This window comes from Coregonus lavaretus, assembly GCF_964263955.1.
Source record: "Coregonus lavaretus genome assembly, chromosome: 15".
In the NCBI taxonomy this organism is placed as follows: domain Eukaryota; kingdom Metazoa; phylum Chordata; class Actinopteri; order Salmoniformes; family Salmonidae; genus Coregonus; species Coregonus lavaretus.
Genome location: NC_140002.1, coordinates 7,860,487 through 7,873,543, shown reverse-complemented (window position 1 = coordinate 7,873,543; position 13,057 = coordinate 7,860,487). Strand labels below are relative to the sequence as shown.

General features: G+C 43.4%; 1 pseudogene across 1 annotated transcript in view; it reads right to left on the bottom strand.

Moving 5' to 3' along the window:
* LOC311142614 (E3 ubiquitin-protein ligase Jade-2-like) overlaps positions 1-6,953 on the bottom strand; it is a 185,326-nt pseudogene extending 178,373 nt beyond the window's left edge. Inside the window, exon 1 of the transcript XR_014615531.1 lies at positions 6,004-6,953. The product of XR_014615531.1 is annotated as an E3 ubiquitin-protein ligase Jade-2-like (transcript). The remainder of the gene's footprint in view (positions 1-6,003) is intronic.
* Between the last annotated feature and the right edge of the window lie 6,104 nt (positions 6,954-13,057).

Here is a 13,057-nt window from a genome sequence, read left to right as displayed (position 1 = left end):
AATTCCACAGAGACCTTGACAGGCTGTGTTAATGAGCATTCATTCCAGGCCACAGCAGGGTCATCCGCAGCAGAAAACACACGGATACACACATGCGCGCACACAGACTCAAACATACAAGCACACAAATACACACACAAACAAAAGTATAAATTTAACACCCGCCAAATGCGGGTAGATTTAGGTATTGGCGGGTAAGAATGTCTATTTCACCAGCCACGTTGGCAGGTGGTCAGTTTGCAGTGCTCTACAGTGTGAGCATTACATTTGCGAATACAAATTGTCAAAAGTATAAGCACATGTGCGAGTTAAGAGTTAGAAAAATGCTGCAGTAGCTGTTTTCAAAGTATTTCTGCTGTTTCGTTGCATAGCTGCTAATTGCACAAATAAATACTAATCCTATATCCCACCTCGCGCTGCAACACTGCCTGGCAGGGGAGCTGTGCGCACTGAGTGAAGTGCTGATAGATTCATTTTAGGAGGCGCTGCACACATAAAAGTCAGTCTAATTTACTTTATCATATTTATACACCAGTTCGCCTCGACAAATTAAGGATTCTTCATTACCTCTAATATTTTGCATTGTGTTCCTAAATTTCTTTGTGTGCACCTTCATTTTTCAACTTAGGCGCACACGTGCTCCTTGTAAAAAAGGTAAGCGTAGAGCCCTGATAAACATGATGTAAGCACACGCTTACACACAAACAAGCACATGTATGCACACACAAACATGCAAGTACAGTCACACATGCACAAGCAGACAAAACAAACATGCACACCAAGGTTTCCGTTAGCCGGTAATAGCCAGCTTTTGGACAAAAATACCAGTCGATGTAAATGTATTTGACCGATTAATTTGCATACTTTAGTGGAATTATACAGACACAGAGCCTAGTTGTCAGCGTAAGAGCTACTGCTACAGCTCTTCAAACAGCTTGTTCATTGCTGCTGGATTTAAACATAAGCCCAATCATTGCGCAACAATTCTAAATGCAATCGTGTGTTAAAAGCTGTTTTGATGGCCATGATTAAAGAGAGCTACTATTTTTATTTCTTAACTGGTAATTGAAGTGTGCTTCCCATTCGCTATTCAAGTGCATAGGCAACGTAGGCAGGCTTTAGTGCATCATACACCACTTTGCAATGAGCTGGAGGCAGTATGCATTTTGAAAACATATACTTAAATTGTTTTAAACCTGAACGTTTTACTTCATATGAGGCATGTCTTTCAATAGAAACGTGGAGGCAATTATTTTGTAAAGACTTCCATATGCCATTGAAACCAGTAAGCTATTTTTCTCATGTTCTATTGCTTTTCAAATCAACTTTCTTTCATTGTCCAGTAGCCAAAGGCACAATCCTAGTCATATTAGCAACCAATGCTAGTTGTTGCATCTTTAGATTGCCCCTCTTTCTAAATTTCAAACAGATATTTTCTTCTCTGTCAGATGAAACCACTTGCATGTGCGGTGTGCTTTTGACAACGGTGTTTTCCTACTAATTGCGTTATGGAATCAACTTTCGCACATAGCCTACTGCATTGCTGTGCTTATGTGAAGAAATAATAGTTTATCAAAATGTTAAGCTAAACGTTCTGATCTGTTGCATCAGCCTCATTGCTTTTTAGTTTTCTTGATGTAGTCTAGGCCTACTGGTTGTATGAATTTTAGTGATGGACATTTGACATTTTTTGTCAAGTTCCACACTGGAAAAAAAGATGTGTACAACAATGCCTACATTTATCATAACCCTTGTAGATAATACATTCTAATTGCCATACATACATACATACATACATACATACATACATACATACATACATACATACATACATACATACATACATATACATACACATATATATATAGGGTATTCCTCAACCTATGTCATTCAAATGTTTTCAGAGACTAAAAAAACATAGCAGTTACAATGTAGCGCAACGTAACTACGTTTAGATGTATGGGTTCATTGTAACTTGTCAGGGACTGGTCTGGACCAAATTCACATTTCGCCACCCCCATTTCCATGATGAGTGCTAAAATTGAGCTTTTGGGCTATCAAGGAAAACGCTATGTCTGGCACAAACCCAACACCTCTCATCACCCCAAGAACAGCATCCCCACAGTGAAGCATGGTGGTAGCAGCATCATGCTGTGGGGATGTTTTTCCATCGGTAGGGACTGGGAAACTAGTCAGAATTGAAGGAATTATGGATGGCCCTAAATACAGGGAAATTCTTGAGGGAAATCTGTTTCAGTCTTCCAGAGATTTGAGACTGGGACAGAGGTTCACCTTCCAGCAGGACAATGACCCTAAGCATACTGCTAAAGCAACATGAGTGGTTTAAGGGGAAATGTAAATCTGTGGTATGACTTAAAGATTGCTGTACACCAGCGGAACCCATCCAACTTGAAGGAGCTGGAGCAGTTTTGCCTTGAAGAATGGCCAAAAATCCCAGTGGCTAGATGTGCCAAGCTTATAGAGACATACCCCAATAGACTTGCAGCTGTAATTGCTGCAAAAGGTGCCTCTACAAAGTATTTACTTTGGGGGGGGGGGGGGGGGGGGGGGTGAATAGTAATGCACACTCAAGTTCTGTTTTTTTGTCTTATTTCTTGTTTGTTTCACAATAAAAAATATTTTGCATCTTCAAAGTGGTAGGCATGTTGTGTAAATCAAATGATACAAACCCCCCAAAAAACATTTTAATTCCAGGTTGTAAGGCAACAAAATAGGAAAAATGCCAAGGGGGGTGAATACTTTCACAAGCCACTGTATCTCTCCCTGCGTCCCCCTTGCGTGACCGTAATGCCCCCTAAAAGTATTTAAACAAAAAAAAAAATGTATGCACTCACTAACTGTAAGTCGCTCTGGATAAGAGCATCTGCTAAATGACAAAAATATATATATATATATAATAAATCCATGCCTTGCAACCAAAGTGCCCATTGTGCCTTTGTGCTGAATATAATACACTGAACAAAAAATATAAACGCAACATGTAAATTGTTGGTCCCGTGTTTCATGAGCTGAAATAAAAAAATCCCAGAAATATTCCATACGCACAAAAAGCTTATTTCCCTGTTTGTGAGCATTTCTCCTTTGCCAAGATAATCCTTCTACCTGACAGGTGTGGCATATCAAGAAGCTGATTAAACGGCATGATCATTACACAGGTGCACCTTGTGCTGGGGACAACAAAGTTCCACTTCAAAATATGAAGTTGTGTCACAACACAATGCCACAGATGTCTCAAGTTTCAGGGGAGCATGCAATTGGCATGCTGACTGCAGGAATGTCCACCAGAGCAGTTGCCAGAGAATTGAATGTTCATTTATCTACCATAAGCTGCCTCCAATGTAGTTTTAGAGAATTTGGTGCTGAGGAGTATTTCTGTCTGTAATAAAGCCCTTTTGTGGGGAAAAACTCATTCTGATTGGCTGGGCCTGGCTCCCCAGTGGGTCAGCTGCTAAGTGGGTGGGCCTATGCTCTCCCAGGCCCACCCATGGCTGCACCGCTTCCCAGTCATGTGAAATCCATAGATTAGGGCCTAATACATTTATTTAAATTGACTGATTTCCTTATATGAACTGTAACTCAGTAAAATCATTTAAATTGTTGCATGTTGTGTTTAGATTTTTGTTCAGTATAATTAGAATTCCCTTCTCCCGGCTGCCAATCGCCCTGCTCAGAAGCACCTCTCACTCACATGGCTCTCTCAGATATCTCAATTCTTATCAGCCAATGCCTGTCACGTGATCGGGTCTTTCTCACAGGCGTCGCAGCTCCGAAGTAGGCTACTAATGAAGACAGATACATCGGGGATGCAACGGCGAGCGTCCTTCTTATCGAATTCCGAGGTGCATATTGAAGATGTTAGAAGAACTGTCCACATTTACTTTGTCAGCCAACAAGATAAGTAACGAACAGCAAAAGCACTAGCCTACTCTCCCCCATAGTAAAAAAGTTTACTTATTCTATTGGTCAGCTTGTCGTTCTGTGTGAGAAATAAATATTCCAAACAGACTCTGGGTTTTAAAATCAATTTAATTAGCTATTTTGGTTAATGGCCTTGGTGCCCTAGCAGATTGGGCACCTCTTGGAGGCCTACATTCCAGTCCTGCTTGTAAACAAACAACTTTGCTTTTCTAGGTAAGAATAGCTGGCCTCCAGGGAGAGAGAGAGAGAGAGAGAGAGAGATGTGCCCCCACACCATGACTCATCTCCTGTTTCATGCCCAGCGGGAGGGGGGGAAGGGGGTTGGAGGGAGCTGTCACAACTGGGAACATTTAACAAGTCCCCAGATGATTCAGACTTAATTGATTCAAGGAAAGAACCACTTCAATTACATCTGTGCAAAAAGAGAAGCAGGATGGATTGTTCAGTATACTATTCTAATCATGGGTGCCGGTAATGGATTGTAAGTAACAATATTTTACTGGTTTGTTTGTTATTAAAGAGGACCATAATATGGAGTAGCTATAAGGAATTACCTCAAGAGCACATTTGAATGTAATGTGCTTTAAAAGTAAACTTCACATATATTGGAAACCCCCCCAAAAAACTCCTCGTAAGAATTGAAATATCAATGGGAACCCCCCACAACTGTCAAAGATATCAATGTGGGGCACCCCCAAGAGTCAATGTGTAATTTGAACCCTGGAAATTCTCTATCCAAAACTTTTTTTATTTTTTATGTTTTATTTCACCTTTATTTAACCAGGTAAGCCAGTCGAGAACAAGTTCTCATTTACAACTGCGACCTGGCCAAGATAAAGCAAAGCAGTGCGGAAAAACAACAACACAGAGTTACATATGGAATAAACAAAACGTACAGTCAATAACACAATAGAAAATCTATATACAGTGTGTGCAAATGTAGTAAGTTATGGAGGTAAGGCAATAAATAGGCCATAGTGAAAAATAATTACAATTATAATTTAGTATTAACACTGGAGTGATAGATGTGCAGAAGATGATGTGAAAATAGAGATACCGGGGTGCAAATGAGCAAAATAAATAACAATGTAAATAACAATATGGGGATGAGGTAGTTGGGTGGGCTAATTACAGATGGGATTGATGTTCATATATCTGACTATGAACATCAAGTTCTCATTTCTTAAAATGGGAACATCAAGATGCTGATCTGTCCCTCTACTAACATTGCGCAGCACGAAATCTAGTCCCACCCCCTGCTCTATGAGCGCAGAGTTTCTGAAGGTAAACAAGAGCCACTCCCCCCTACAGTATTTCTGCACAGCATGCAGCGAGAGCCAGGGAGGGAAGAGTACCAAGCTTGTTCTAATTCTTAGATATGTGCGTGCTTAGCCTTCCAAAATACCTCACCTTTTTGGGAGCGTAATTCACATGCGCCCATAATTTCAAATCCACAGTTGAGCGAAACTGGATGACAACAGTAACTTTTGCCAACTGCAGTTTTATAGCACAATCGTTATTACCAAAATGATCCTCCTCTGTTGTAATCTTTTCAACAGGCAGATAATTTTCGATCACATTCGCTAAGTGTATTTTCAGCGCCATACGTTGGCGAGCCCGCGGTCCCTCTTCGCGACAACATGCACACACTTGCGCGACTCTTGCATAAGTAGCCAATAATTTATTAGAATTCAACAAAGAATGAAATAATTTATTTCACTGGCGAATGTAATGTAACAGCACCTCGGGAAAAAATCCCGCTACCCCTGGCTACCAAAATTATTTAATAACAGCGGTGAACATGACCGCCCGTCTATAAATAATACTCGCTGCGTAGTTGGCGTTGCAAACATTGCTCGTGACCTGGGACCTGACATTTTCATATTTTATTCAATAAAAAAAGTTGCATGATGTTCTTCCCGTGTTCGCTAGTTATCACAACCATTAGACCCATGTACACTACACATTTCCCTACCCGCTCTGGAAGTGCGTGCTTCTCACCCTGTGCTACATGCTACTGTACTGTACTTCTTGGGGGAAGCAATAAACCAAAATCCAACCCACCTTTTTATCTTGATTGCAGTCAGTGTCGGGTGGTGAAACGTCCTCGACTCTGGACGATGATGAGAAATTACGATATCATTTGAAGCTAACCACATGTAGTAAGCGACAGTGAATTTCACGGTGGTCAAATTCCAGTGTAGCCAACTTACCCCTAGCTATCCACGTTGGTGACACGACTATGCCTGCGAGGCTGTATGGTGGTGACAGCACGTCAGATGCTCTCCCAAGAGTCCAAATAAAAAGTACCAATTAACAAATTTACTCCATGATAGTCTATCCGACAGCATAATATAATATTCAACAAACCTGCGACATCCGCCTTCGCAGTTATCAGCTAAATACAGTTAGCTACATTTAGCTGACTTTAGGAGTGTCATCCTTAAATCCAAATTCTCGAGCTAGCTAGCTAACGTTAGCTTGCAAAATAGCCGCAGCCAGTAAGTCAGTTCTACTGTACGCTAGCTATGGTACAGCAAGGTAAGCTAACAAATATAATTTTGAAAGCCATGTCGCATTTCGAAAATAGTCCAAATCCAATGTGGTATCCCCCAGGTCCCGATTTGTCATGTGAGTATGTTTTCCTCAGATCCAGTAGAAAAAAGAAGATGCCTAATTTTCAAAGAATGATTCATGAAAGATTGCAAGCTGGCTAGTTTGGCAACGTTCCGCCTAAATACATATCGCCTGCTAGCTAGTTTGGCAACGTTCCGCCTAAAAACATGTAGCCTGCTCATTCGCTCCCGCTTTGCCCGCTCGTGTTCTTCTCTCTCTTGTGCGATTGCACTGGCGGGTGCACAACCTTATAACAAATAATAAACTCACGCTTTAAACTCTTTTGGCGCCATATTAATGACGTACTTTAAATTTGCGGTTACTGAAATCCGATTCTAATATCTTTAAAATGGGTTACTTTCGCCAAACATCATGCATAGGCTACAACCTGAAATAGGAAAAAGGGATTATATTCTTCACCTGTCACTCTTTTGAAAGTGAAAGCTACCGTTTAGTGGGCGGTTTGTTTGGGCGGGTTCATGATAGACATTGAACAAACATATACATGGAAATAAAGTTAGGTTTACTTGCAAACGTTTTACTCAATATTCAGTCCACTCCAATCCATGATATTGGTTCACACACAGACAAGTGATAGACCTATCAATCCACCTCATTTGCTACAATGACATGTAAGTAAAGAGTGAGCTGTACTTTGTAGATTTACAGTGTAGGTTATTGTATCAAGTAGTAATCGCACGCGCCTTCATGTGGCGAGCCCGCATCCTACTTGCAGCTCCGCGGGCACCTGCAACAGCCAAGGATGCATCGCAGGATTTTACATCAATGCTTGTTGTGTTTCTGACATGTGAACAAATACTTTGCCACGCATTTCTATAACAAAAAAAATAAAATACAAATGGTGCAGTTCTTTCTTTACCCATCTCATCCTCAGCAAGGGCAGACTATCTGACTATCACCCAATGTTCATTCCCCAATGCCCCTTACTCCCCTTTCCCTCATGACCACTAATGAAAAATAACTTGATACTGTATGTAGTTCATCATGAAACCCTATTCAGGAGACAAGGCGAAGAGGAGGGCATTCAGATGAGTATTGGGACACAGATTACAGTTTGACATTTTCATCATCAGCACACACTATGCTGGAAGGTGCAAAAATGCTCATTGCTATATCAGGGCCCATATCCTCAAAGCGTCTCAGCGTGGTCCTCTGTAGCTCAGCTGGTAGAGCACGGCGCTTGTAACGCCAAGGTAGTGGGTTCGATCCCCGGGACCACGCATGACTAAAGCGTCTGCTAAATGGCATATTATGATTACTGATCTAGGATCAGTTTGGCCTTTTATATCATAATGAATTAGATTAGATGTACAGATCCTAGATCAGCACTCCTACTCTGAGACGCTTTGTGGATAGGGGCCCTGGTGTCACTCCATCAGTAATGGGGGAATGCTCTCTTGCACAAAGTGAAATGAGGCTGTGAAGGATGCTGGATTTTTCTGGCACAGATTCAAATGTGCTGTAGCAGCCTTCCTGCCTCACACCGCAAGTGCCTTGAAAAAACATGCAATGCCTCTCCATGGCCGTTTGATTGAATGCTCCGTTAATTTACTATCTACTGGACTCATCATTTATTTAGCAGATATTCAGCCATGCTGCAATATATCTTGTGTACATCCCAAAATGGCACGTACCCTTTTCCCTATGTAGTGCACTACTTTGGACTTGGGCCCATAGGGCTCTAGTCAAAAGTTGTGCAATTTAAAGGGAAAAGGGTGCTAATTTATATACAAGACCCTCATAAGCAAGTCCCCCCTCACCCTCAGCTCACTCCTCAACATCTCCACTACCAATAGCAACCTGTGCTCTGGTAGATGTATCACTCAGGTCATTCCAAAGCCAGCACTTGCTTTGGCCTTCGTTCATTTCAGTTTTTCTGCCGCCAACGACTGGAACAAGCTGCAAAAGACCCTCACTCACATTCATCCCACCAGACTCCTTCAAAAATATATATTAACTGAGCTGCTATCTGATCAATGTACCTGCTGATCATTAAGTCTGCTGTGTTGCCTTGAACTTTTCTGCTCTAACACACTATGAATATTTCTTATTGTTGTATATTTGATGAATTTGTACCACAGGAGGTTGGTGGCATCTTAATTGGGGAGGACGGGCTCGTGGTATTGGCTGGAGTGGAATCTGTGGAATGGTATCAAATACATCAAACACATGGTTTCCAAGTGTTTGATGCCATTCCATTTGTTTCTGTTCCAGACATTATTATGAGCCGTCCTCCCCTCAGCAGCCTCCACTGATTTGTACCTTTCCTCTGGATAGTGTGTTTTATTCATTTTTAGTGATATTGTGTGTCGTCCTGTTCACTGTTGCAATGTTATGCCTCTTGGCCTAGTCGTTATTGTAAATGAGAATTGGTTCTCAATTCACTTATTTAGTTAAATGAAGGTTAAATAATTTTGTTTTTAAAAATTGGGATCCTCTCTTTAGAAGACCCTGTGGTTAGTGTAAGTTGTCGTTCTCTTTCACTCAAGGCCTATCCTTTGGGTTTGATTGTGGCTTCCAATAGTCTTTTGATCAGGCCAGGGCATCCACATGTCACCTACAGTTGAAGTTGGAAGTTTATATACACCTTAGCCAAATACATTTAAATTAAGTTTTTCACAATTCCTGACATTTAATCCTAGTAGAAATTCCCTGTCTTAGGTCAGTTAGGATGACCACTTTACTTTAAGAATGTGAAATGTCAGAATAATAGTAGAGAGAATTATTTATTTCAGCTTTTATTTCTTTCATCACATTCCCGGGTCAGACGTTTACATACACTCAATTAGTATTTGGTAGCATTGCCTTTAAATTGTTTAACTTGGGTCAAACGTTTCGGGTAGCCTTCCACAAGCTTCCCACAATAAGTTGGGTGAATTTTGGCCCATTCCTCCTGACAGAGCTGGTGTAACTGAGTCAGGTTTGTTGGCCTCCTTGCTCGCACACACTTTTTCAGTTCTGCCCACAAATGTTCTATAGGATTGAGGTCAGGGCTTTGTGATGGCCACTCCAATACCTTGACTTTGTTGTCCTTAAGCCATTTTGCCACAACTTTGGAAGTATGCTTGGGGTCATTGTCCATTTGGAAGACCCATTTGCGACCAAGCTTTAACTTCCTGACTGATGTCTTGAGATGTTGCTTCAATATATCCACATAATTTTCCTTCCTCATGATGCCATCTATTTTGTGAAGTGCACCAGTCCCCCCTGCATCAAAGCACCCCCACAGCATGATGCTGCCACCCCCGTGCTTCACGGTTGAGATGGTGTTCTTCGGCTTGCAAGCAACCCCATTTTTCCTCCAAACATAACGATGGTCATTATGGCCAAACAGTTATATTTTTGTTTCATCAGACCAGAGGACATTTCTCCAAAAAGTATGATCTTTGTCCCCATGTGCAGTTGCAAACCGTAGTCTGGCTTTTTTATGGCGGTTTTAGAGCAGTGGCTTCTTCCTTGCTGAGCAGCCTTTCAGGTTATGTTAATATAGGACTCATTTTACTGTGGATATAGATACTTTTGTACCTGTTGCGTCGTCCCATGGTGTTTATACTTTCGTACTATTGTTTGTACAGATGAACGTGGTACCTTCAGGCGTTTGGAAATTGCTCCCAAGGATGAACCAGACTTGTGGAGGTCTACAATGTTTTTTCTGAGGTCTTGGCTGATTTCTTTTGATTTCCCCATGATGTCAAGCAAAGATGCACTGAGTTTGAAGGTAGGCCTTGAAATACATCCACAGGTACACCTCCAATTGACTCAAATGATGTCAATTAGCTATCAGAAGCTTCTAAAGCCATGACATCATTTTCTGGAATTTCCCAAGCTGTTTAAAGGCACAGTCAATTTAGTGTATGTAAACTTCTGACCCACTGGAATTGTGATACAGTGAATTATAAGTGAAATAATCTGTCTGTAAACAATTGTTGGAAAAATTACTTGTGTCATGCACAAAGTAGATGTCCTAACTGACTTGCCAAAACTATAGTTTGTTAACAAGAAATTTGTGGAGTGGTTGAAAAATGAGTTTTAATGACTCCAACCTACGTATATGTAAACTTCCGACTTCAACTGTACCTACATCAATGCCACAGTATCTCCTGATGGTTAATATTGCAACAACCTACTTGTCGGGAGTGTAGACTTGGTGCCAATTACATGCCAATTCTGGTAATTCAGAAATTATTTAGGGTCATTTTCAGTCTGACAAACCTGGGAGAGTGGCAGACTGAAACACCTGCAGAAAGAGAAGCTATACATCAAATGAGGTTCATTATGGTCTAGACTCTCGACTCCTAAAATTATCTAGGCTATTTCATTGATTACAGCTCTTATCACGAATTCAGCCGAGGCTTCCCCTCCTCCTTGCTCGGGCAGGTTTCGGCGTTCGTCGTCACCGGCTTACTAGCGGCTTACACGTTGTCATCCCGAGTGGCGCAGTGGTCTAAGGCACTGCATCGCAGTGCTAGCTGTGCCACTAGAGATCCTGGTCTGAATCCAGGCTCTGTCGTAACCGGCCGCGACCGGGAGACCCATGGGGCGGCGCACAATTAGCCCAGTGTCGTCCAGGGTAGGGGAGGGAATGGCCGGCAGGGATGTTGGTAGAGCATGGCGTTTGCAACGCCAGGGCTATGGGTTCGATTCCCACAGGGGGCCAGTATGAAAAATATATATAATGTATGCACTCACTAACTGTAAGTCGCTCTGGATAAGAGCGTCTGCTAAATGACTAAAATGTAAAAATGTAGCCACTACTGCTCCATTTATCATCACTCCATTTGTCTTGTCTTGTCTTGTCAATCACACACACCTGGTACTCATTCCCTCATTAGTCTGTGTATAAGTGTTCCCTCTGCCCCCTTGTCCTTTGTGAGTCAAGGTGGATTTTTCCCTTGTGCTAGTTTCGTTTTGACGCTTGCAGCGCTTTATTCTTGTACACTGAATAAACTCTGGATTTCGGTGTTTTACCTCCTGCGCCTGACTCCGTCATTCACACCTCATCACAGAATCACTCACCTCTATGGAGTCAGCAGGAGAGGAGTGCATGCCTGGAATAGTGGCAAGGGTCCAGGAACATTCCACTATGCTGGCCAGCTTGGGGAAAGCGATGGATCGGGTTCTTCAGGTCGTCCAACGCCTGGAGAGAAGAGGAACCGATCCGTCGAGACCAGCTGGCCAACCGGATCCAGCCACCTACATCACAGCACCCGGAGGGATCCAGATATCTCGACCACGGGCGTTCGATGGGACGCCGGCTCTGTCAGGGATTCCTTCTCCAACTGGAGCTGTACTGCTCCAGTGTCAGGCCGGCGCCATCAGATCGAGAGCAGGTGTCCGTCCTCATTTCCTGCCTCTCGGGGAAAGCCCTGGAGTGGGCCAACGCAGTTTGGAGAGAAGGAGGAGCCGCGTTGGAGGACTACAGGGAGTTCGCCCGCCTATTTCGGGCGGTTTTCGATCACCCGCCCGAGGGTCGAGAGGCGGGTGAGCATCTGGTCCACTTGAGGCAGGGGACGAGGACAGTACAGGAGTTCTCGCTGGAGTTCCGGATTCTGGCAGCAGGATCCGGGTGGAATGAGCGGGCCCTGATCAACCAGTTCCGGTGCCATCTACGGGAGGACGTCCGACGGGAGCTAGCCTGCCGTGACACCAGTTTGTCTTTTACCGAACTGGTGGACATAGCCAATAGTCTGGATAACCTGCTGGCAACCAGAGGACGTCCTGGAGGAGGTCTACCCGTTCCCGCCCCGACCAACGTGGATCCAGAGCTCATGGAGCTGGGTGGTACCGTGCACCGAGAGAGCGGAAGACGACAGCGCCAGTGCCAATCGGATGGCACAAAGGGACATTCCACCACACGTTGTCGTCAGCGCTCTTTTGGGTCAGGAGGCGGCCGGCAGGGCACTCTCGCATCACCCCAGGTATTGAGCACCCACACTTGTTCAGAGCCCTCTGCTGCGCACTATACCATACCCATATACTTCCCTGATTACATGAGAGTTCCCAAGTGTAAGGCGCTAGTAGATTCAGGCGCAGCTGGGAACTTTATGGATAACATTTCGCACGCCGCAAGGGCATTTCATTAGTTCCCCTATCCATTCCACGCCCCATCAGAGCACTTGATAGTCGACCATTACGGTCTGGGTTGATAAAGGAAGTCACGGTACCAGTCACCATGATCACACAGGAGACACATTGTGAGTAGGTCACTTTTTCCATCATTGAGTCTCCTGCTTTCCCTGTGGTGTTAGGTATTCCGTGGCTAGCACTCCACAACCCCACTTTCTCATGGCCGCAGAGGATTCTCACGGGGTGGTCGCAAGAGTGTCAGGGTAGGTGTCTGGGTGTTTCCGTTGGTGCAACCACGGTGGAAAGTCCAGACGGTGCGCATTCCCCCCGAATACCATGATCTGGCACAAGTTTTCTCCAAGAATAAAGCAATCCGAGAGGGAGATGAGTGGAAGACAGCATTCAGCACAACCAC